The following is a 24168-nucleotide window of genomic DNA, read 5'->3' on the forward strand; positions in this document are numbered from 1 at the left end:
CGCCACCTGGACGCTCGCAACTCCACTCTCTCGACAGCGCAGCTTTCACAGGCTGGGATTTTTAAGACTTGAAATAAAGTCTCCGGAAATCCAGACCGTTAAAGTGACCCCCTCGTTTCCACCCTGCTGCAAAACTGTTCTCGCCCCAGTGTCACAAGATTCGATATCGATCTCCCAGAAACTTGGACTGGAGTGGTCCTACACTGAGGGGATGGGGGCGGGGAGAAGAAATTCTAAAGATTATTTCAGAGTTACAGAAACCCTGGGTGCATCCGAAATTCCAGGGCATCGTTTACTCTTAGCACTGGGGCTTCACAGTTTTAAGTTGGAAATATTTACAAAATTTCCCCTGGGGTGAAATCCAGAGTTAATCCAAAACCAGCATCTTTTAAAATTGATTACATTCAAATGTGCAGATTTCTTAAACCTCATTTGGTTGAATTTTGATACGTAAAACGCACGTTTTGAACAACGCTGGTAAGAAAGAAAACATTAACTTGATTATAGGTATGTTATTTAAAGGCCAGTTGTGAAATTAGCTATATTATGCTCAAAAGATGTTAGACATTTCTCTGTTGTTAAAAAGAACTGCTTCATTCTAGTTTCTTTACTATGATAGTCTGTATTATGTATATTGCGTGATAGTGCTGAATTTCTGAATTGACATTCATCTTATTTACTCAACAACATTCAACTTATTAAGTGCATATGTGCGTCAGGAACTGTATTAGATGCTGGGGATGTAGCAGTAAGCACAACAGACCAAGCTAACAGCTTAGTAAAGGGTAAGAGAAAACAAAAAAGTATTCCAAAGAAATAAACTAATTTTTGTCTTAATTGAAAAACTATAAATTTTTTAAATCGCCAATTCACATCCATGTATAATTTCTTTCCATTCATTTACTTGTGTAAAGAAAGCTCAGTAAAATTATTTCTTAGGTTTCTGTAATTCTAGTTCTCTACTCGATTTTCTTCTGCAATTTTCTGAGCCAGAATCCTTCTTAGAAGGCGTATTAGAGACTTTAAATGTTAAATAGGCCAGGTGCCGATGCTCACGTCTGTAATTCTATCACTTTAGGAGGCTGAGGTGGACAGATCATGAGGTCAGGAGATCAAAGCATGCTGGCTAACGAGGTGAAACCTCGTCTCCACTAAAAATACAAAAAGTTAGCCGGGCATGGTGGCGGGTGCCTGTAGTCCCAGCTATTTGGGAGGCTGAGGCAGGAGAATAGCTTGAACCCAGGAGGTGGAGGTTGCAGTGAGCCAAGATCGTACCACTTTACTCCAGCCTGGGTAACACAGTGAGACTCCATCTCAAAATAAATAAAATGTTCAATAATAAAATAAATATCGTCTTTAAACAGCATTATACTACCTATTCTTTGGTGTGACTAATGAATTTAAGCTAGCTGATATGCAGACACGTGCGTCCAAGTCACAAAACACTTAGCAAATATAATCAGCATCCAGGAGGAATGTGGCTTGTTTGTTTGTTTGTTTCTGACACGGAGTTTCACTCTTGCTGCCCAGGCTGGAGTACAATGGCAGGATCTCAGCTCAGTGCAACCTGCGCCTCCCAGGTTCAAGCAATTCTCCTGCATCAGCCTCCCAAGTAGCTGGGATTACAGGTGCCTGCCACCATGCCCAGCTAATTTTTCGTATTTTTAGTAGAGACAGGGTTTCACCATGTTTGCCAGGCTGATCTTGAACTCCTGCCCTTGGCCTCCCAAAATGCTGGGATTACAGGTGTGAGCCACCGCGCCTGGCCCTTGTTTTTGTTTTTTAATTTGCACTTGAGGATACCGTCTATTTCAGCAGGAACCAAGTAAATATACACCTACCTAATCAAGTAATGCATCATGTGTAGAAAGCTAAGTTATCTGCTCCTAAACATTCAATGTAAGTGTTGTAACTTTTCGTCCCACCACCATGCTGGGCCCAGGGAAGCTGTTTCTCTGGCTGACAACCCTCTCACCTCACCCTGTGCCCCTGCTTTGTCTCCAGGGCTCCCAGTGAGCTCCTCACAGCCCCAGGTTTCTTTTCTGCCTTCTCTGCTAAAGTGTAAGTTCCTTCAGGCAGAGGCCTTTCTTCCTCCTTCTCTGCTCAGGGACCAAGTGTCTCTGGTGCCCAACATGGTATTAGCAGGAACTCAGTAAATATTGCTGCATTTATGAAATAGTAAAAACATTAGTAAGCTAGTATTATTAGATTTTTGTCTCTAAATTTTTATTCTTGTTTAGTGCATGATTGGTCTCACTGTCTCATCACCTTTAATCATTTTTTTTTTTTTTGAGACAAGGTCTAGCTTTGTTGCCCCGGGTAGAGTGGCACAATCAGAGCTCACTGTAAACTCAGACTCCTGGGCTCACGTGCTCTTCCCACTTCAGCCTCTACAGTAGTTAGGACTGCAGATGCATACCACCATGCCCAGCTAATTTTAGACTTTTTTTAATAGAGCTGAGGCCTCGCTGTGTTGCCCAAGCTAGTCTTGAACTCCTGGCCTCAAAGTCTCCCAGAACCCTGGGATTACAGGTGTAAGCCACTGCACTTGGCCTAATCAAGTTCTTAAGAACAATGACAGCTAGGTGCGGTGGCTCACGCCTGTAATCCTTTGGGAGGCTGAGGTTGGGGGATCACAAAGTTGGGAGTTCAAGACCAGCCTGGCCAACATAGTGAAACCCGGCTCTATTAAAAATACAAAAATTAGCAGGGCTTGGTGATGCGTGCCTGTAGTCCCGGCTACTCAGAAGGCTGAGGCAGGAGAATCTCTTGAACCTGGGAGGCAGAGGTTGTGGTGAGCTGAGATCAAGCCACTGCACTCCAGCCTGGGCAACACAGCAAGACTCCGTCTCAAAAAAAATTAAAATGACAACAAAATCTTCAGAGAATTACTTTTCACTCTATGTCCTGAAGACTGAATCCACATAGCCCTTATGGCATTTCTTTACTTTGAAATGAGTTTAAAAAGCTAAGGTTCTATTGAAGACCTAGTCTAGGCTGAGCTACATAGCATTCTGAACATTGCTTACCACGAGTCTCAAGCCCAATGTTGACATACACAAAACCAGTTACATATTCACATGCATGTTCTTTCTGCTTTGCCAAAAATACTCAAAAACCTTAGACACATGCTACCACTATGATGAAGTCTCAAACTTCCTCTCCGTGTAATGTATATGTATCAATGTAAAGGGCATAATTGTAACACCTTAGCACATTTCAAGGCTAGAATATTAGTCAATTTTATAGATTTTGTCACAGGATTATCAAAAATAATTTTTATGCCAAGCGATGCTGTAAGTAGGGCTGTGTCTGCTATTCAAAAGAAAATCCTCTAAGGCTATAGTTTTAAAAATTAGTATTAGCATGGTGCTGCATTTTACTTAAAATAAGTTCCTCCCTTCCCTGTGGTATTCCTGAGGGAGCACACCCTTTCGTTTCCTTCTGGAAGTGCAGGCAGCTGAAACCAGGAAAGCCGACATTTCTTCATTCCTGTTCTGGTTTCTCAGTTCCCCCCGACCAGATTCCTGTGTGAACATTCAGACAGACTTCAGCAGCTCTGGCCCTCCGCTCTCTCGTGGCTCCTCTGCAGGTCCACCCAGCTCTGCAAAGGCAGAAAGACAGCACAAACATGCAATCTGCTCATGACCAGAGGGCCTGATTCATTTTCACTCCAGCACACGTAGAGAAAGGCAGACTCAGTAAAACAGAGCAGTAAAAACCTCACGTCCAGTGGAGAGGATCTAAACTAAGCATGACACACATTGATTTTTTTTGTTTCATAATGATACAGTGGCATCTATTTCTATCTACTGGTAAAGCACAAAGGAATACTGGACATGTACAAAAGGTAGTACATTTTTTAAAAATTTACTTTTAAGTTTAGGTGTACATCTGCAGGTTTGTTATATATAAACTTGTGTCATGGGGTTTGTTGTACAGATTATTTTATCACCAAGGTATTAAGCCAGTCCTCATTAGTTATTTTTCCTGATCCTCTCCCTCCTCCCACCCTCCACCCTCCCTTAGGCCCAGTGTGTGGTGTTCCCCTCAATGTGCCCATGTGTCCTCATTATTTTGCTCCCACTTATAAATGAGAACACAGATGTTTGATTTTCTGTTCCGGCATTAGTTTTCTAAGGATAACGGTCTCCAGCTCCATCCATGTTGCTGCAAAGGACATGATTTTGTACTTTTACATCTGCATAGTATTCCATGGTGTATACGTACCTCATTTTCCTTATCCAGTCTACCACTGATGGGTATTTAGATTGATGCCATGTCTTTGCTATTGTGAATAGTTGTTACACACTTTTTTTTTTTTTTTGAGACGGAGTTTCACTCACGTTACCCAGGCTGGAGTGCAATGGCGCGATCTCAGCTCACCGCAACCTCCGTCTCCTGGGTTTAGGCAATTCTCCTGCCTCAGCTTCCTGAGTAGATGGGATTACAGGCATGCGCCACCATGCCCAGCTAATTTTTTGTACTTTTAGTAGGGACGGGGTTTCACCATGTTGACCAGGATGGTCTCGATCTCTTGACCTCGTTATCCACCCGCCTCGGCCTCCCAAAGCACTGGGATTACAGGCTTGAGCCACCGCGCCCGGCCAAGTTACACACTTTTTAAATAGTCTTTATGACATTAAATCTCATCTTTCTAGGCTGAGTAGTAGGAAGTTAGAGAAAACCTCCATTATTTATTTTCTGAGAAGCGATTTGCCTGTTTTTGTTATTTCTCCACCGTGACATAAATCACCCCTTATTACAGACATTCTCCTCTGTATGAAGAGTCTAAATTGAACCCCTGGGGGCTCCAAATTATTAGACAAAGAATTAAAGCTTGCATACTTTAAAAAAAATAATGAGAATAGTGCGAATTACCCTAAGGATTAAAACAAAAAAGGAAAAATTATTTCCTGTGGGACACGCGGGCAGCTAAAACCAGGAGAGCCCACATTTCTTCATTTCTGCTCTGACTTCTCAATCCCCCTCTCCAGCATCCTGCTAACATAAGGAACAGACAGCTTAAAAAATGGAAATCCCTGGCCAGGTGCAGTGGCTCACACCTGTAATCCCAGCACTTTGAGAGGCCAAGGCGGGCAGATCACCTGAGGTCAGGAGTTTGAGACCAGCTTGACCAACATGGAGAAACTTCATGTCTACCAAAAATGTAAAAAAATCAGCTGGGCATGGTGGCACATGCCTATAGTTCCAGCTACTTGGGAGGCTGAGGCAGAAGAATCGTTTGAACCTGGGAAGCAGAGGTTGTGGTGAGCAGAGATTGTGCTCACTCGGCCTGGGCAACAAGAGTAAAACTCTGTCAAAAAAAAAAAAAAAAAAAAGGAAATCTCTGAGGGAGCTCACGCTTCTTGTGAGCCAAGATTTCAGTTATTTCCCACCAAAACATCTAAAGACCATGCCTGATTCTCATCCTTTCATTTCTCCTTCATATGTCCATGTGCAAGGCCTAGAGAGCCAGAAACAGCAAGCTGCAGTTCCTGTATTATTTTCAGATCCCTTAAAATCACCAAGTGCATGTTACATGACATGGAACCAGGCAAGGAGAACCAAGATTACATCACAGCAACGAGCTCCCATGCCCTCTGCCAGCGCGGCCTCTGCCCTTCACTTCCACAAGGCAAAGTCACTTCCCCTTTCAATGCTGTTCGTGTGTCTCCCACACTACTCTGGGAAGACGTTCCTGTGCTCCACCACTAGCCTGCCCTAACCTGCTGGCTTGGTGTTCCTCCTCAATGTTCCCATCGCACTTTGGGCAAAACACTATTTTAGCCCTGTCTCACCTATCTGTATCTGTATACTTGGATGATTACATGTGTATTTCTTCCTTGTGATTTTCTCAAGAGCAGGCAATATTTCTTGCTTTTCACTGTATCTTCAGCACCTAGAACAATACCCTATATGTAGTACCTGTTCAGTGAAATGTCTCTTGATAAATGAATGATACACACAGTGGTTCATGCCTGTAAGTAACCTCAGCACTTTGGGAGGCCAAGGTGGGAGGATTCCTTGAGCTCAGGAGTTCAAAACCAGCCTGGGCAATATGACAACACCCTGTCTCTACAAAAAATACAAAAATTAGCTGGGCATGGTAGTGTGCTCCCACCAGTTATTCAGGAGGCTGAGAAGGGAGGATCATGGGAGCCTGGGAGGTGAAGGCTGCAGTAACCTGTGATCCCATTACTGTACTCCAGCCTGGGCAACAGAGTAAGACCAAAGAAAGAAAAGAGAGAGAGAGAGAGAAAGAAAGATGAACTGAATGATGTATAAATACATAGATGGGTGGATATATCAATGGGGAAATAAACCCCAGATACCGTGTAGATTACTATAGTACAGGTAGACTATAAGAAACATCATAAACAAGTTTTTTTTTTTTTTAAGTGTAACAGACAGGAATCAGAGATGGCCAAGATGGACACAAGTAAGGAGAAAAAACTATATTTTAAAAATAGACATTCAGTATAAGGGGTAAAAGCAATGTGAACTCCACAATACATGAAACTCTTTGTGACAAAAATATTACAAAGAATAGAAATAACCTAAATTTTTATACTGACAGTAGAGAATCCTTATGGTACTACTGGATGCTTGTGTAGATACACTTACTAACAAACAAAAGACTTCTAACATCATTCTGACTGAAGTAAGAAAAAAGTAATAATAAATATGGAAATGGACTTTAAAACACTGATTCTTAATGAGATATGGCTCTGATGCACATCAGAAATATTTTGAGACAACCAAGGGCCAGAAATAAGTTCCACAAAATCAAAGACTCATCCTTCTGAAGTTTTCGTTTTCAGAGTAGTTTGCCACATCATGAAGTCCCTGAGTTGGAAACATGCCGAAAGACGTCTCATTTACCTTTCATCTCAGAACAAGACTTTCCATCAATCACAAAAGTGTCCAATGGTTGAATTTCCCAGTTCCATAAGGAACTCTGTTCCATATTCTGACAGATCTTATTAATAGGATATGAATGCTTGTAACAATCCCAAATCTGTCTCCCTGTTATGTCTAGGTGGTGGTCTATCTGGGACTATATAAAGTAAATCTACTTTACATTTGATAACAATTACTTCATGGTTCTCCCCTAAAATGACAACACAAAAATATTTTTTCCCCCAGATTAATTGCTCCCTTCTCTGACTCTTTTCACACTTGGAGAGTACTGGCTGGAGATAATTCTATTAGAAGGTTTTTCTTATAATAATTTACTTGACAATTCAGACTTGACTACTCTCATTTTGCTTTAGCTAAGATAATTTGAAATCTTAACTTCAGAATGCTTTTACCTCAAATTCATTTCAAAATATAATTAAAGGACTATACATACTTGAAGGATATTTGAGAAAAGACTGTCTAGTGGTTAAAATGTAATTTAAACTAAGGGTATTATGTGTTCCCAACAACCAGGATAATCCACCAGTATAAAAGGAAGGTGTATTAGTATATTCCTGCATTGCTATAAAGAACTACCTGAGACTGGGTAATTTATAAAGAAAAGAGGTTTAATTGTCTTACAGTTCTGCAGGCTGTACAAGAAACATGGCTGAGGAGGCCTCAGGAAACTTACAATCATGGTGAAAGGTGAAGGGGAAGCAGGCACATCTTACATGTCCAGAGAAAAAGGAAGAGAGAGTGAAGGGGGAGGTACTACACACTTTTAACCAACCAGATCTTGTGAGAACAGCAAGGGGGATGTCCACCCCCATGATCCAATAACCCCTCCCACCAGGCCCCTCCTCCCACATTGGGGATTATAAATTAACATGAGATTTGGCAGGGGACACAAATCCAAACCATATTATTCCAGCCCCCTGGCCCCTCCCAAATTTCATGTCCTTCTCACATTGCAAAATACAATCATCCCTTTTCAACGGACCCTCAAGTCTTAATTTATTTCAACATTAACTCAAAAGTCCACAGTCCAAAGTCTCATTTAAAACAAGGCAAGTCACTCCTGCCCATGAGCCTATAACATAAAAAACAAGTTATTTACTTCCAAGATACAATGGGAGTATAGGCATCAGGTAAATACACCCATTCCAAAAGGGGGAAATCAGCCAAAACAAAGGGCTTATAGGCCCCATGCAAGTCTGAAACCCACCAGGTCAGTCATTAAATCATAAAATTCCAAAATAATATCCTTTGACTCCATGTCTTACATCCAGAAAACACCGATGCAAGGGGTGGGCTCCCAAGGCCTTGAGCATCTGCACCCCTGTGGCTCTGCAGGGCTCAGCTACCATAGCTACTCTCAAGGGCTGGTGTTGAGTCCCTGAGGCTTTTCCAGACACATGGTAGAAGCTGCAGGTGGATCTACCATTCTGGGATCTGGAGGACAGTGGCCCTCTTTTCACAGCTCCGCTAGGCAGTGCCGCAGAGAGGACTCTGTGTGGGGGCTCCAACCCCACATTTCCCCTCTACACTGCCCTTAGCAGAGGTTCTCCATGAAGGCTCCACCTCTATAGCAGACTTCTATCTGGACATCCAGGCATTTCCATACACCCACTGAAATCTAAGTGGAGGCTCCCAAGCCTCAACTCTTGCCCTCTGTGCACCCACAGGCTTAACACCACATGGAAGTCACCAAGGCTTATGGCTGGCATTCTTTGGAGCAGTGGCCTCAGAGGTATCTGGGGACCTTTTAGCCATGGCTGGAGCTGGAACCACTGGGACACAGGGAGCAGTTTCCCAAGTCCTCCTTAGTAGGGCCTTTGGCTTGGGGCATAAAACCATTCTTCCCTCCTAAGCCTTCAGGCCTGTGATGGGAGGGGCTGCCATGAAGCTCTCTGAAATGTCTTTTGAGGCATTTTCCCGATTGTCTTGGCTACTAACATTTAGCTCCTTCTTACTTATGCAAATTTATGCAGCCAGCTTAAATTCCTCCCCAGAAAAATTGGTTCTTCTTTTCTACTGCATGGCCAGGCTGCATGTTTTCTAAACTTTCATGCTCTGCTTCCCTTTAAAATATAAGTTCCAGTTTCAGATCATCTCTTTGCTCACATATATGAGATTATGCTATTAGAAACAGCTGGGGCCACATCTGGAATGCTTTGCTGCTTAGAAAGTTCTTCTGCCAAATACCTGATGATGTAGAGTCAAACTTTATAAAATAGTTAAAGAGATTTATTCTGAGCCAAATATGAGTGACTATGGCCTGTGACACAGCCCTCCAGGGATCCTGAGAACATGTGTCCAAGATGGTTAGGGCACAGCTTGGTTTCATACATTTTAGGGAGACATGAGTCTTCAACTGAATACACTTAAGAAATACGTTGGTTCAGTTGGGAAAGGTGTGACAACTTGAAGCGGGGGCTTCCAGGTTATAGGTAGATTGAACATTTTTCTAACTGTCAATTGTTTGAGTTATCAGTAGAAATGTCTGTGTTGGGATACGAGGTGTAGAGACCAAAATTTTATTATGTAGATGAAGCCTCCAGGTAGCAGGATTCAGAGAGATTATATTGTTAATGTTTCTTATCTGACTTAAGGTATGTGTTGATGTTAATGCTGAATAGGCATAATGAAGCATGTCCGACTCCCCCGCTTCCTATCATGGCCTGAACCAGTCTTTCAGCTTAAATTTTAAAGTGCCATGGCCTAGGAGGAAGTCCATTTAGATGGCTGGGGGGTGGGGAACCTTAAAATTTTATTTTTGGTTTACATCCCCTAAGTCAGCTCTCTCAAGTTCAAAGTTCCACAGATCCCTAGAGGAGGGGCACAATGCCACCAGTCTCTTTGCTACAGTATAGCAAGAGTGACCTTTACTCCAGTTCCCAATAAGTTCCTCCTCTCTATCTGAGGCCTCCTCAGCCTGGACTTCACTGTCCATATCACTATCAGCATTTTGGTCGCAACCATTCAACAAGTCTCTGGAAAGTTTCAAATTTTCTCATATCTTCCTGTCTTCTTCTGACTTCACCACACTGTTCCAACCTCTACCAATTACCCAGTTCCAAAGTCACTGCCACATTTTCAGGTATCTTTATAGCAATGCCCCACTCCTAGGTACCAATTTTCTGTGTTAGTCCATGCTTGCATTGCTGTAAATAACTACCTAAGACTGGGTAATGTATAAAGAAAAGAGGTTCTTTATATTTATACAGTTCTGCAGCCTGTACAGGAAGCATGGCTGGAGAGTCCTCAGGAAACTTAGAATCATGGTGGAAGAGGAAGGGGAAGCAGGTACATCTTACGTTGCTGGAGAAGGTAGAAGAGAGAGTGAAGCGAGAGGTGCTACATACTTTCAAACAACCAGATCTCATGAGAACTCATGCACTATCATGACAACAGCAAGGGGAAAGTTTGCTGCGATGATCCAGTCACCTTTCACCAGGTCCCCCCACCAACACTGAGGATCAAACTTTAACATGATGTTTGGGCACGGACACACATCCAAACCATGTCAGAAGCTGAATCTTTTTTGTTATGCGAACCACCATTTTTCAAAATTTGAAGTGTACATGGATCACCTGGAGATTTTCGTAAATGGCAGATTCCCAAGTCAGGTAGGTTTGAGGTGGGACCAGACAGTCAGCATTTCTGTCAAGCTCCCAAGTGATGTAGCGGCTGTGGGAGGCTGGGCTGCACTTCAAATAACAAGACCCACAGAACTCTGCTTGGGTAAATAACAGTCCTCTTCTTAAAGAGGACGACCAAGAGGAAAGGCGGAGGTATTACTTTCAAGCTGAGATAGGTAAGTCCCCCATCAGGTGTAATCTGCAAGACTGTGGTGATCCCAGTGGTATGGGTTGCATTGCGTCTTTCAGAAAGATGTGTTTATGTCTGTCTTCATCTGTTTATACTGCTGCAACAAAATGCATAAAACTGGATAGTTTATAAGCAGCATACATTTTTTCCTCACAGTTGCAGAAGCTGGGAAGTCTAAGACCAAGGCACTGGCAGATTCCCTATCTGGTGACTTTGAATGGGAAAGTCAGGATGCTTCCAAGGTGAACACTGCTCCCTCCAGAGGGAAGAAATGCTGCATCCTCACATGGCTGGAGGGACAGATGGGAAAAAAAAATGCCAAGCTAGCTGCCCTTGTATAAGGTCACTAACCCCATTCATAAGGGTTTTGCTCTCATGACTTCATCACTTTCCAAAGGCACCACCTCTTAATACCATCATGTAGGGGTTTAAGTTCTAGCATGAATTTTGGGAGAGACATAAACATTCGAGCCATAGCAAAGTCCTAACACCTGGTACCTGTGAACGTGACCTCATTTGGAAAGAGAGCCTTTGGAGACATAATCAAGTTAACATGAGTAAGATACTGGAGTAGGTTGGGTCCTTCAGTCAATGTAAGTGGTGTCCTTATAAGAAGGGGAGAATAGGCAGAGAGAGACCACCAGATGCTAGAAAGAGACTAGGAAGGATCCTCATCTAGAGCCTTCAAAGAGAACATGGCCTGCTGTCATCTTGATTTGGGACTTCTGACCTGCAGAGCTGTGAAAGCCTAGATTTCTGCTGTTTTGAGCCACACTGTGGTGCTTTGCCACAGCAGCCCTGGGAACCAAATCCACCTGCTTTCACATTAGTGGATGAGAGGACCCACAACAACTCCAGGAAATCCCCACATGGGCATCAAGAAGCTGTGGTGTGGCTCTCTGAGGAAAAGTGCCTAGAGCGGGGTGGGAAGACGCTGACATGACAATAATCCATGACACAAAGTGTCCATCAATTTGGAAGAATATGTAAGAATGCACTTATACAACATTAGATGGTAACGTATAAGACACCCGCATGAAAAAAATCTCTTTACGTTAGGTTTTAGCAGGATTATTCAAAGAGGCTTAGTGACTTTGGAAAGTGGAATAAAGATCTGTGAGTCTCCTCTTTGGCTGCACAAGACAATCATCTGGGGAGGTTGTAAAACATAGTAATGCTTGGATCCCAACTCTCTAATAGATCTACATTTAATTCATCTGAGATGGGGTCCCAGCACCCACAGGTTAAAAACATTCTTACAGGTCATTCTAACGTCCAGCCATGGTTGAGAATCACTGTTCCAGGTCCAAACCTTCAAAGACAGTCAGCTTAGGAAATGTGGTCCAATAGTATTCCTCCATTATTTACTCAGTGTCCAATCTAAACAGCACTGTGCAGACTACAGCTGGGAATACAGGAATTCAGATAACCAGCTGCTGCCCATTGTGAAAGGTTTCTTCCACTAGGGACCCGTACTATAATGCAGAACGTGCCACACTTAGCCTTGATGGCGGTGCTTACTCACGTGGGTGCCGCCCCACCCCACTGGTTTGCCTTCTCTCAAGGATCACAGACCTGCACTACCGGTTGTTCAATGTTTGCAAACAGTTGTTTTATGTATTTTGCCCCATTTTCCAGTTGTTTACAGTCGGTGGGCATATTAGTTTTCCAGGGCTGCTATAATACAGTACCATAATCTGGTTGACAAAGGAAATTTATTCTCTCCCAGTTCTAAAAGATTAATGTTCAAACTCAAGGTATGAGAAATGCTGGTGCCTTCTGGGGGATTCCGAAACACAGCATGTGTTCCAAGCCTCTCTCCTGGGTTCTGGTGGTTGCTAGCGGTCCTCAACATCCCCTGGCTTGCTGCTACATAACTCCACCTCTGCGTCTGTCACCACATGGCCATCTTCTCTCTGTGTCTGTCTCTGTGCCTCTTTTCCTCTTCTTATAAGGACACTAGGCATGCTGAATTAATGACCCACCCTCCTCTAGCATGACCTCATCTTAACTCGATTAATTACCTCTGCAACAACCCTGTTTCCAAATATAATCACATTCTGAGGTTCCGGGAAAGATGTGTATTTTAGGGTGATGCTATTCAACCAAGCACAATGGGTCAGTGTGTTTCTGTTACTCAAAAATCCTGCAAAACGGAAGTTCTCACTTGATTTCTGAAATCCTCAGGATTTGTTTTTATTTATGTTTGTGCTTTTCACAGTGCTCTACACGAGAGGAACTCACATTTTGAAATGATTTAGAGTCACATACTAAAAAAAAAATAACCAACTACTCTGTAATTGCATATTTCAGAGCCAACCAAGCCCTGCTGAGTCAGAGCTTCTAAGGAGGCAGACCAGAACCTGTACTTTCCATGGGCTCCCTATATGGTTCTGATGGAGCTGAGCCTCTTGTTACACGTGCCAGGAGGCACGGGCGTGTGGTCTGACTGCAAGTGCTGCATGGTGAGGAGCTGTGTTCAAATTATCATGGGCGTATGTGTCGGGGTTCTCAAGAGAAACAGAACCAAGAGCATTGTGAAAGGAAAACAGACCTTGGGACCCACAAACTCACTATGCCAAAGGGAAGCGTTAAGCTTGGCAACTGAGTCACACACACAAAAGGCCTTCCTTTTGTTCCTAAACAGACAGCTGCAAGACAGAAGGCCACATATCTCCCCAGGTGGCCTCCCTCACCCTGACAATGTAAATCAACAGCTTATCTTCACAGGTAGAGGACAAAGACAAGACTAGGAATCATCTCCCACTTTCTTCTACTCTGTTTATCTTATGTAAAATGCAGATTTACAGAGTGCAAGACAAATGCATAATTGACTGTTCCTCTTCCCCCTCCCGCTCACTTTTTCCCCTTTAAACATGGAGGTCCTCAAATTCCTCTTTGGAAAAAGCACAGGCCACAGACCTGACTCCAGCGTGTGTCTCTTCCTCCCAGGCACGTCCTCAACCTTGGCAAAATAAACCTCTAAATTGATTGAGGCCTGTTTCAGACACTTTTTGGTTTACAGCATGTATAGAAAGAAATTTATTTTAAAGAATTGGTGCATATGATTATGGAGGCTGACAAGTCCAAAATCAGTGGGGTGGACTAGTAGGCTGGAGACTAAAGGAAAAGCCAACATTGCAGTTCAGGTCCGAAGGCCGTCTGCTGATACAATTCCCTCTTGCTCAGGGGAGCTCAGGCTTTTGTTCTATTCAGGCCTTCAACTGACTGGATAAGGTCTGCCCACATCATTATGGAGGGGAAACTGCTTTCAAAAGTCACTGATTTTTTTTTTTTTTTAAGACAGAGTCTTGCTCTGTCACCAGGCTGAGGTACAGTAGTGTGATCTCAGCTCACTGCAACCTCTGCTTCCTGGATTCAAGTGATTCTTCTGCCTCAGCCTCCCAAGTAGCTGGAACCACAGGTGCGCACCACCACACCTGGCTAATTTTTGTATTTTTGTTAGAGATGGGGTTTCACCATGTTGGCCAGGATGGTCTCAATCTCCTGACCTCGTGATCCACCCACCTTGGCCTCATAAAGCTAAAACTGGTAGATTATTCATTTTACCGAACACAATTGTTCTAAAGCAATATATGTGGGCCTTTCTGGGAGGAGAGAGAAGGATCACTGTGAGGGAGGCTGGTTCAGCAGATACCTTCAGGCACAAGATGGCATTTGAGTAGGGCCTTGAGAGACAAATAGGATATCACCAGAAAGAAAGGGTGCTGTCTCAATCTGTTTTATGCTGCTATAACAGAATACCACAGACTGGGTAATTGATAATGAGCAGCAATTTATTGGCTGACAGTTCTGGAAGCTGGGAAGCCCAAGATCAAAGTGCTGGCATCTGGCAAGGCCCTTCTTGCTACCTCATACCACGACAGAAGGCATCTCATGGAGGAAGGGCAGAAATCAGGAGAGGGAGAGACAGCAAGAGAAGTGAATCCCCTCCCAGGATAGCAAACCCGTTCCCATAATAAGAAAAATAAAGCCTTCATGACCCAAACACCTCTTAAGGGTCTCACCTTCCAATACCATTGCAATTGCAATTAAATTTCAACCTCAGTTTTGAAGGAGAAAGCATTTAAATTACAGCTGGTGGGAGTGAACTGAGGGAGAAGGAAGGACAGAAAGCAAAGGTGCATGCAGGGATTGAGGGATGGAGACCACTCAGATGATCTGGGTGACAAGGTTGGAGAGATGAGTGGGAAAAAATGAAGAGCTTCAAATGTCAGTCTGCACTTCGCCTGCAGATCCAGTGGCTACTGGACAGCCTGTTACTCTTCTCGGTTTAGAGTCTTAATTTTAGGTTCTAAGTACAATACAAACTGTCATAATAAGAGGGCAGATTAGAATGCATTTCGAAGCTGCTGTGGTTCCCTAGTAGCAGCACAGAGCGGGAGTCTGCCTCGGCACAGGGCCCATGCCACGTCATGTGAGAGTCTCAGCCCCCGTCCACATCTGAATACACTCAGAACTCAGGGCTGGAGACTGTAAATCTCTCTCTTAGCTGGCAGTCTTTGGTGTGATTCATTCATGCCAGATTCTCAATAAGAGTATTGCCAGGCCCTGTTTTTCTGGGTGCCCAGGAACTATATGAGTGTGAGGCTGGGACGCGTCAGAGCATTTCAGGCCAAGCTTCTCATGTCCCCTGCAGCCTGCCAGGTCGGAACGCATCTGTTATAGGTCATCACCACTGTTTGTTTGTGAACTGGCTGAGTGCCTCAGCCACATGAGGGCAGGTGTGTGGGAGGGTGCTCTAATTCTTTTATCTGGGTACTGGGTTTGCTCCCATTTCTTCTTTGGAATACAGGAAACCAAGGTGCTTTGTATCAATACGAAAAAAGAGTGGTTGGTTAATGTAAAAAACAAGAAAAATGCATTTGTGTGAAGATACTCCTTGCCTTCTAGATGCAGTCTTTCTCTTGGCCTTAATTTCCTTTCTTAGTTTCACTTCTAGTTCCTGGGTCCAATGGAGCAGGTGGGACAGTGAGCCCGGTCACCAGCTGCTCCGCATCTCACTGCACACTACGCACATGGATGAATCCACACAGAGGTGCTTCTACATCTGGAGTCCACAGTCAGCTTCCCGTTGCTATCAGGCTTCCAGTTCAATGATCTCATCTCCTAATTATTAAACAAAGCAAAACAAAAACCCAGTTCCTCTAGGCCATGTTTTGCAAATCACCCTCCCTGCTTTGTAGAAGTAGCTTTTACGCACTTTAGGGGGTTGGGATAAAAGTTTGTTTTTTTAAAAAATGCTCATGTTGAGTTTAAGAAAATAACCTTGTCAACATCACAGCAGGAAACAATGAATAACTTAAGATAACCAGTCAGCCTTTGCCATGAATATATGCATTGAGATGTTCAGAAGAGAATAACAGTGATGTTCAAAAGATGTCTCATTACCAATATTAACAGTTTCAGTAATTGCAAATTAACTTCCCAACTTCATTTCTGAACACTTTCAGAACAACCTCATTTTGCAGAGGTGTATTATTCTCCTACTGTATACATGGCTCTGTGCGGGTTACAGAGGGAAAGGTCACTACCCCAGGGAGTGTGCAATCTAGCTGGGAGATAAGACAAGCACGGGTGACATTTCAGTAACAGCTTCAAACAGTAAGTGTCCGCTGTGCTCTCTGCCCAGCCAAACCTGCCCATCCTTCTGGATCCAGCTGCTGCCCCACCTCCTCCTTCCTGGTGAGGTCCTCAGTCTCCCAGGAAGCCCCTTTCATCCCCGACCCTGGCTTTCCTGGCCCATGTGGCCACTTCCTTCCACACAGCCTTCGCCTGAGACTTGATTGTCTTGTGTGTGCTACATTTGCTCCCTGACTGGGCTGCATTCTCTAGGGGAGCAGAGTTTCTCAAAAAAAAAAAGGAGGAGCCCCCTCACTCCTTTTTTTGACAGTTTGTATTGTACTTTAAAAATCTGCCCAGATTGTTTTTTTTTTTTTTTTTTTTAGTCGAGATGAGGTTTCATCATATTGGTCAGGCTAGTCTCGAACTCCTGACCTCAGGTGATCTGCCCCCCTCAGCCTCCCAAAGTTCTGGGATTACAGACGTGAGCCACTGCTCCCGGCTAGGTTTCCCATGTCTTTTGCGTTCTCCTCAACAACTATCACCTGGAAAACAATCAATAAATAGTCAAATAATAAAGCCCAGGGCTCAGCCCACAAGACTTGTGAGCAACTATCCCCACAGCAGCCAGAGAGGAGCAGGGGCAACCACGACAGCAGAAGGAACTTGAAGGAGTCAATGGCAATGGCTGTGGTTGTGACAAGCAGGAAGCTCTGCATGCAATGGTCAGTGGGTCATCATCACGCTGAGTCCAATCCTAACCAGCCCAGCTTGGGTTCTGAGCTAATTTCTGAACCCACAAATACACAAAAGCACCTAATGACAATCCCAGGTGCCTCCAGAAGACCCAGTGGTGTGATGCTGGAAGATATACAGGGATCTTTTTGAAATCTTTGTTATTCTCCTTTCAGTAAAGATAATTATGATAAAGCCAGAGATCCTTCATGCTTATCTTTTTTTGTTTGTTTGTTTTTTGTTTTTGAGATGGATTCTTGCTCTGTTGCCCTGGCTGGAGTGCAATGGCACAATCTTAGTTCACTGTAACCTCCACCTCCTGGGCTCAAGCAATTCTCCTGCCTCAGCCTCCTGAGTAGCTGGGATTACAGGCATGCACCAACACGCCTGGCTAATTTTTGTATTTTTAGTAGAGACGGGGTTTCACCATGTTGGCCAGGCTAGTCTTGAACTCCTGACCTCGTGATCTGCCTGCCTTGGCCTCCCAAAGTGCTGGGATTACAGATGTGAGCCACCTTGCCCAGCACCTCATGCTTATCTTAAATTGTTGTTTAAGAGATCCTCTCACCTCCGCCTCCCCAGTAGCTGGGACTATAGGTATGCACCACCATTCCCGGCTAATGTTTATTTTTCATAGAGGAGGGATCACTATATTGTCCAGGCTGGTCTTGAACTCCTGGACTTAAGCAATCATCCTGCCTCAGCCTCCCAAAGTGCTGGGATTCCAGGCATAAGCCATGTCCAGATGATAGACAAATTTTATTCTGATGTGTGGCAAGGTGTGGAGGGCTCTGTGGGCTCCACAGATCTAATGACCCAACATAGGGCATTTTTGTGCCTTCATCAACTACTGAAGAATGGCCTTGTGGGTATTTTTGAAACATTGCCTCAGTCATGGGTATTTTATACTAGTTAAGTGCAAGGAGTTTTGAATTAAAATGTATCAGCTGCAGTTCAGAAAGCATAACATTCAAAAGTTTTTCCTGCAAATTGTCTCACAGCCTAGAGGAAAAGCTTTATATTTTATGGGAGAGGTTTTCTTTATGATCCTGGATCCACTTATGCAGATGAGGGCCAGCTCCTGAAGCTCTGCATTTCATTTTCTCAAACTCAATCCTACAAAAGGATGAATAACTGCATCCCTCCTACCTCACTGTGTTTTGAAAACTAATAAGACATGGATGAAGCATCCTGAATTTAGGAAAGCTGTTACCAAAATGCCTTGTGCAGGTCACAGTCACTGTTTTTAGGGAGGACAGCTATGTGTGATATGCTGCTTCCCAATTAGTGTGGCCAAGGGCTCAGCTTTATCTAATGGAACACCTTCAAACCATCACAGGTAGCTGAGAGCTTAGTGGATGGAATGACTGCCAGGAAGAAAGATATTCACCTTCCACTGCTAGCCCTGGCCAATGGTTTACAATTCAGACTTGAAATTCTTTTAGCTTGAAACCTAAACCTACATTTAAGATCACTTAAGGCCAGGCATGGTGGCTTATGCCTGTAATTCTAGCACTTTGGGAGGCAGAGACGGGCAGGTCACCTGAAGTCAGGAATTCAAGACCAGCCTGACCAACATGGAGAAACCCTGTCTCTACTAAAATTACAAAATTAGCTGTGCATGGTAGCATATGCCTCTAATCCCAGCTACTCAGGAGGCTGAGGCAGGAGAATCACTTGAACTCTTTCTCAAAAAAAAAAAAAAAAAAAAAAAAGAAAGTCACTTACGACCATTCAATTCATTCTGTCCAGCATTAGTATAGATGGAATCCTGCAGTATACTAGTATAATAATGTCCATGTATTTTAAATTATTACTAAATTCCTCGCTTTCCCTCAGAAAGGTAACATAAAGTACCCTATTCTTTGCTTATTGGATCTATTTTCCAAAGTTACACCCACCTCTGCAGCTCTCTTTTGAATGATGATATGGTTTGGCTGTGTCCTCACTCAAATCTCACCTCGAATTGTATGATCCCCATGTGTCAAGGGCGGGGCCAGGCAGAGATAATTGAATCATGGGGGCGGTTCCCCCATGTGACTCTCATGGTAACGAGTAAGTCTCACGAGATCTGATAGTTCTGTAAATGTGAGCTTCCCTGCACATGCTCTCTTGCCTGCTGCCATTTAAGATGTGTGTTTGCTTCTCCTTTGTCTTCCGCCATGAGTATGAGGCTTCTCCACTCATGTGGAACTGTGAGTCTATTAAACCTATTTCCTTTATAAATTACCTGGTCTTGGGTGTGTCTTCACTAGCAGCGTGAGGACAGACTAATACAAATGACTTCTAGGCTTTCCCCAGTCTTCAGTGGTCTTGACACCTAAACTAGAGACAGGTTTTCTTGTCTCTTCTTGCAATTCACACTTACAGCAGGACACATCTTTATATTTTCGGCTTGCAGTTAAACTTTAAAACGTAGCTTGTTAAATTGTGTGGTTTCTTTCTGCTGGTCTCACTTGCGTGTATAGGGCTGGGGACAAGTGGATCAGATTCATTTGCTGTCTTTTACCCTTTTACCTCTTATAAAAACTATTATTTGAGACTTTTTTAATGAACTAATTCAAAACAAGCTGTAACATATTTCTTCACAGTACTTAAGCTTTAAACAAAAATTGGAGATTCTTTTTGCCCATATGGTTTTCTGACTCAGTTTACCTTGACACAGTGAGGCTCAGGAAGAAGCACAGGTAAGCCCAGAGGGAGGCCCTCTGCAGACTCTTCCACTCTCACTTAATGTTTCTCACGCAATGTTCTTCTTGCAGACTGCAAACCACAACAAAATTCCAGGTGACAATGTATTCCCTAATTTCATAGACCTTTAAATATCTTGCTATTACTGAGCTGAGGGACACAGGGAAAAAGGAGGCATTCTACTGATCAGCATCCACTTATTGAGCAATAGCTGCTGCCCTGCATCTTGGTCAATGCTGTGAATGATACCAAAGAGGTGGAAACAGAAGACAGATATTTTTATATCTTATGCCAGTTATGAAGGGTTTTGGTTTAATGTAAGGATATCGTACCACTTGTCTTAGTCTGTTCAGGCTGCTATCACAAAACATCATAAATTGGTGGCTTATAGACAACAGAAATGTCATTCTCACAGTTCTGGAGTCTGGGAAGTTCAAGACCAAGGCAGTGGCATATTTGGTTTCTGGTGTGAGCTGCCTCCCTGTTCATAACCAGTGCCTTCTTTCTGTGTCTTCACTGGGTAGAAAGCATGAGGCAACTCTCTGAGCATTTTTTTTTTTTGAGACATAGTCTTGTTCTGTCACCCAGGCAGAAGTACAGTGGCATGATATCAGCTCACTGTAACCTCTGCCTCTTGGGTTCAAGCGATTCTCCTACCTCAGCCTCCCAAGTAGCTAGGACTACAAGCTTGTGCCACCATGCCTGGTTATTTTATTATTATTATTATTTTGTATTTTTAGTAGAGATGGGGTTTTACCATGTTGGCCAGGCTGGTCTTGAACTCCTGACCTCAGGTGATCCGCCTGCCTCAGCCTCCCAAAGTTCTGGGATTACAGGTGTGAACCACCAAACCCAGTCTATTATAAGGGCACCAATACCATTCATCCAACCACCTTCCAAAGGTTCCACCTCCTCATACCATCACCTAGTGATAACGGGTTAACATATGAATTTGGGGAACAACATAAACATTCAATTAATTGCACCACTTGAGAATTTTTAAATGACTGATATATGTAAAGAAACTAGGACTGTGTCTGGCACAGATGGAAGCATTCAATAAGTGGTAGCTATTGTGATTATTCATCTTAATACTTCTCTCCCTACCAAGATATTTATCACATTTTCTTTAAAATTGTAGCTGAAGAGATTACCCATTTGGACATCCAAAGCCTCTTTTATAAATAATAGAAAGTATATAATAGTAAACCAACATGTAACATTCTATTTTATAAATCATTGTATTATACATATTTGTTATATATTAATATATGGCTACCATTCATTATACATTGTATTACATATTTATAATGTTTATAATATATAATTATATAATTATGATATTTTATATTAATATAAATTATAAATAGTATAAATTCCACTTAGAATACTGAAAGTAAAAAAAAGTTTAATGTTGATTAATTGAGATATAATACGAGCCATAAAGGTAAGTCACATATGAAATTTTTGATTTTTATTGCCATACTAGAAGTCAGAAGAAACAAGTGAAAGTAAAATTTTTTTTTTGAGACAGAGTCTCTCTCTGTCACCAGGCTGGAGTGCAGTGGCGTAATCTCAGCTCACAGCCACCTCCGCCTCCCGGTTCAAGTGATTCTCCTGCCTCCGTCTCCTAAGTAACTGGGACTACAGGTGCACACCACTATGCCCAGCTAATTTTCGTATTTTTAGTAGAGACAGGGTTTCACCATGTTGGCCAGGATTGTCTTGATCTCTTGACCTTGTGATCTGCCTGCCTCAGCCTCCCAAAGTGCCGGGATTACAGGCGCAAGCCACCACGTTTGGCCATGAAAGTAATTTTAATAATATTTTATTTAATCAAAATAATCAAAATACCACAATTTCAACGTGTAACCAATATAAAACTTCATTAATGGGATATTTGATTCTTTCATAGTAGGTCTTCAAGATTCAGATTATTTTACTCTTACAGTACATCTTCATTCCTACGAGCCAGGTTTCAGATGCTCGGCAGCCACCTGTGGCCACCAGTTCCTGTACTGAGACGCACAGCTGTAGTGGACTAATTATAACTGATAACAATCATGATGTAACCTGCTGTGTTTCTTTCTATTGCCATGGTTGCCCAGAAACCCAAAGCTGAATTTGGTGCCGTGTTACAGAATTTTCTTATCCTGAGTTCCTCTAAAACTTTATTTCTCTTCCTTCTAAATGGATTTGAATATTGTTACATGTTGTTTTAAAGAAGTAACTTATTAATAATCATCATAACAATAATTGACTTCTGTTAATAATAATGGTAATAATCTACCCATCATTCACTGTGTGCCAGGCTCAGTGCCATGTGTTTACATGTGTCACACAGCAAGACAATGGTAGACTAGGGCCATGATCTGATTCTAATGTCTTCATTCTCAACCACTTAACTCTTATAAGGCTTATAGTCATGATCCTGAGCACCACTCTGTGCCAGGGGCATCACATACACTCCATCTTTTAGTCTTTGGAGGAACGCTGCGAGGCAGTTAGACATTATCCCCATTTTACAGGATGGGTTTGAGGCCAAGAAATTAGCTTCCTTAGTTAAGGTACAGCTAATAAATATTAGAGCCAATACATGAGGTTCAACACCTTCTGTATCCTCTCTGCTTCAATTGTGTAAAATCATCCTCAAAGGATTGAGCTCCTTTTGGAGGTCAAAACATTGCAAAGTTATTCATTTAATAAATAAAGATTTTGAGTTCCTCTTATGAGCTAGCCACTGCGCCCAGTGCTGGGGATACACAGGTGGAAATGATGGAAAAAGATTCAGGAGCTCAAATGGAAGCGAAGAAAAATGCCACAGATGTTAATTGGGAATCGTTTACTGGATTTTGCATAGCAGGTGCTAAGCAAATAACCACAAATCTAGACTAAATGAGTAAAATATCAGCAAAAAACAGTTTAAAGCACTTAGAACTCTGTGTGCACCTATGAGAAATGTCAATATACCCTGCTTTTGACCCCGCTCAGCCTAAGATTCCTGTATATTCTCTCTAGTGTCTGTGTGGTTCCCATGAGCTGTACAAAAGGCACAATGCCATGAGAAGAGACGGTGCCACAATGTCTATCTCAGCACAAACTGAGACTCAGTGCCGGGAGCTAAAGTGTTCTGGTGGCTTACAGAGTTCCCAGGATGAGAATTTATAGGTGTCCTCGTTAATATCGTGCAGGGCCTTATAGATGCATCTCCTCAAGTTTGACACACTCGTGCTGTTAACAAAACGCATGAGCAAAAGACCCTCTGATTTGGTGCTATCACTTTATCTTGCTCTCAAACGTCTGGACTTGACACAGACTTTGACTGCAACATATTAGAAACTTGGCCATGTAAAATCATGCTTCCACTCATGCAGCATCCTTTAGCCCAGAATCTGAATGTGGTCGTCGAAGGAGAGCTTCCTATGATCACAAGGAGAAACAGGAAGGAAAGTATAGAAATGGTTGACTAAAGATCATTGATCAGGAATCAGTGGGGTGCTTTTGGCACACCAACTCCTTATTTCCCACTTCAAGATCAGACGTAATCCTATAAATAACATAGTTTTAAGTCTATACGACAGCTCGGCCAGTCACAGTGAATCACGACTGTAATCCTAACATTTATGATGCTGAGCTGGGAGGATTGCTTAAGCCCAAGAGTTCAAGACCAGCCTGGGTTACATGGCAAGCCGTCGTCTCTACAAATTATTTTTAAAACAAAAACAAAAACAACCTAGGCATAGAGGCCTGCACCTGTAGTGTCAGCTACTGGGGAGGCCAAAACAAGAGATTCATTAGAGCCCAGGAGGTCGAGGCTGCAGTGAGTCATGATCGCGTCACTGCACTCCAGCCTGGGCCACAGAGCAAGATCCCATCTCAACCAATCAACCAGTCAATGACATCTCATTTTTCGTTGATTTCATTGTTGAGATTTCATCTCACATCAGCATTTTTCATGCTGTAGTGTCCTTAATTATCCTTCCAAAACTAATAGTTTTGAAGGTGTTCTTTCCCATGAAACTTTGACATGAGCAAATCAGTTTTCCTGGAGGATTCTGTGATTTCTGTATGCCTAGTTAAGACAGTTTTCTGTCCAGAGTATTTTGGCTTCAAGGAACAGAAGTAGGCTTGAACCAACTCAGGAAAAATAGGGCTTTTCCTAGGACACAAGAGGAATGGTTTGTCAGGTTTTCCTTGTTTTTTGATGACAGTTTTAAGGAGTGTTGGTCAGGTATTTTGTAGAAAGGACATCAGTTGGGGTTTGTCTGTTTTTCTCATGGTTAGACTAAGGCTCTGGGTTTTTGGAAGGAAGACTGCAGAGGTAAAGTGCCCTTCTCCTCACATCCTATCAAGGGCACGTATCACTGTTGGCATTCACCTTGACCACCTGCCTGACATAGTGTTTGTAGGTTTCTCATTGTA

The sequence above is a fragment of the Sapajus apella genome, unplaced genomic scaffold, assembly GCF_009761245.1.
Source record: "Sapajus apella isolate SASKATOON/1434 unplaced genomic scaffold, GSC_monkey_1.0 scaffold82, whole genome shotgun sequence".
In the NCBI taxonomy this organism is placed as follows: Eukaryota; Metazoa; Chordata; class Mammalia; order Primates; family Cebidae; genus Sapajus; species Sapajus apella.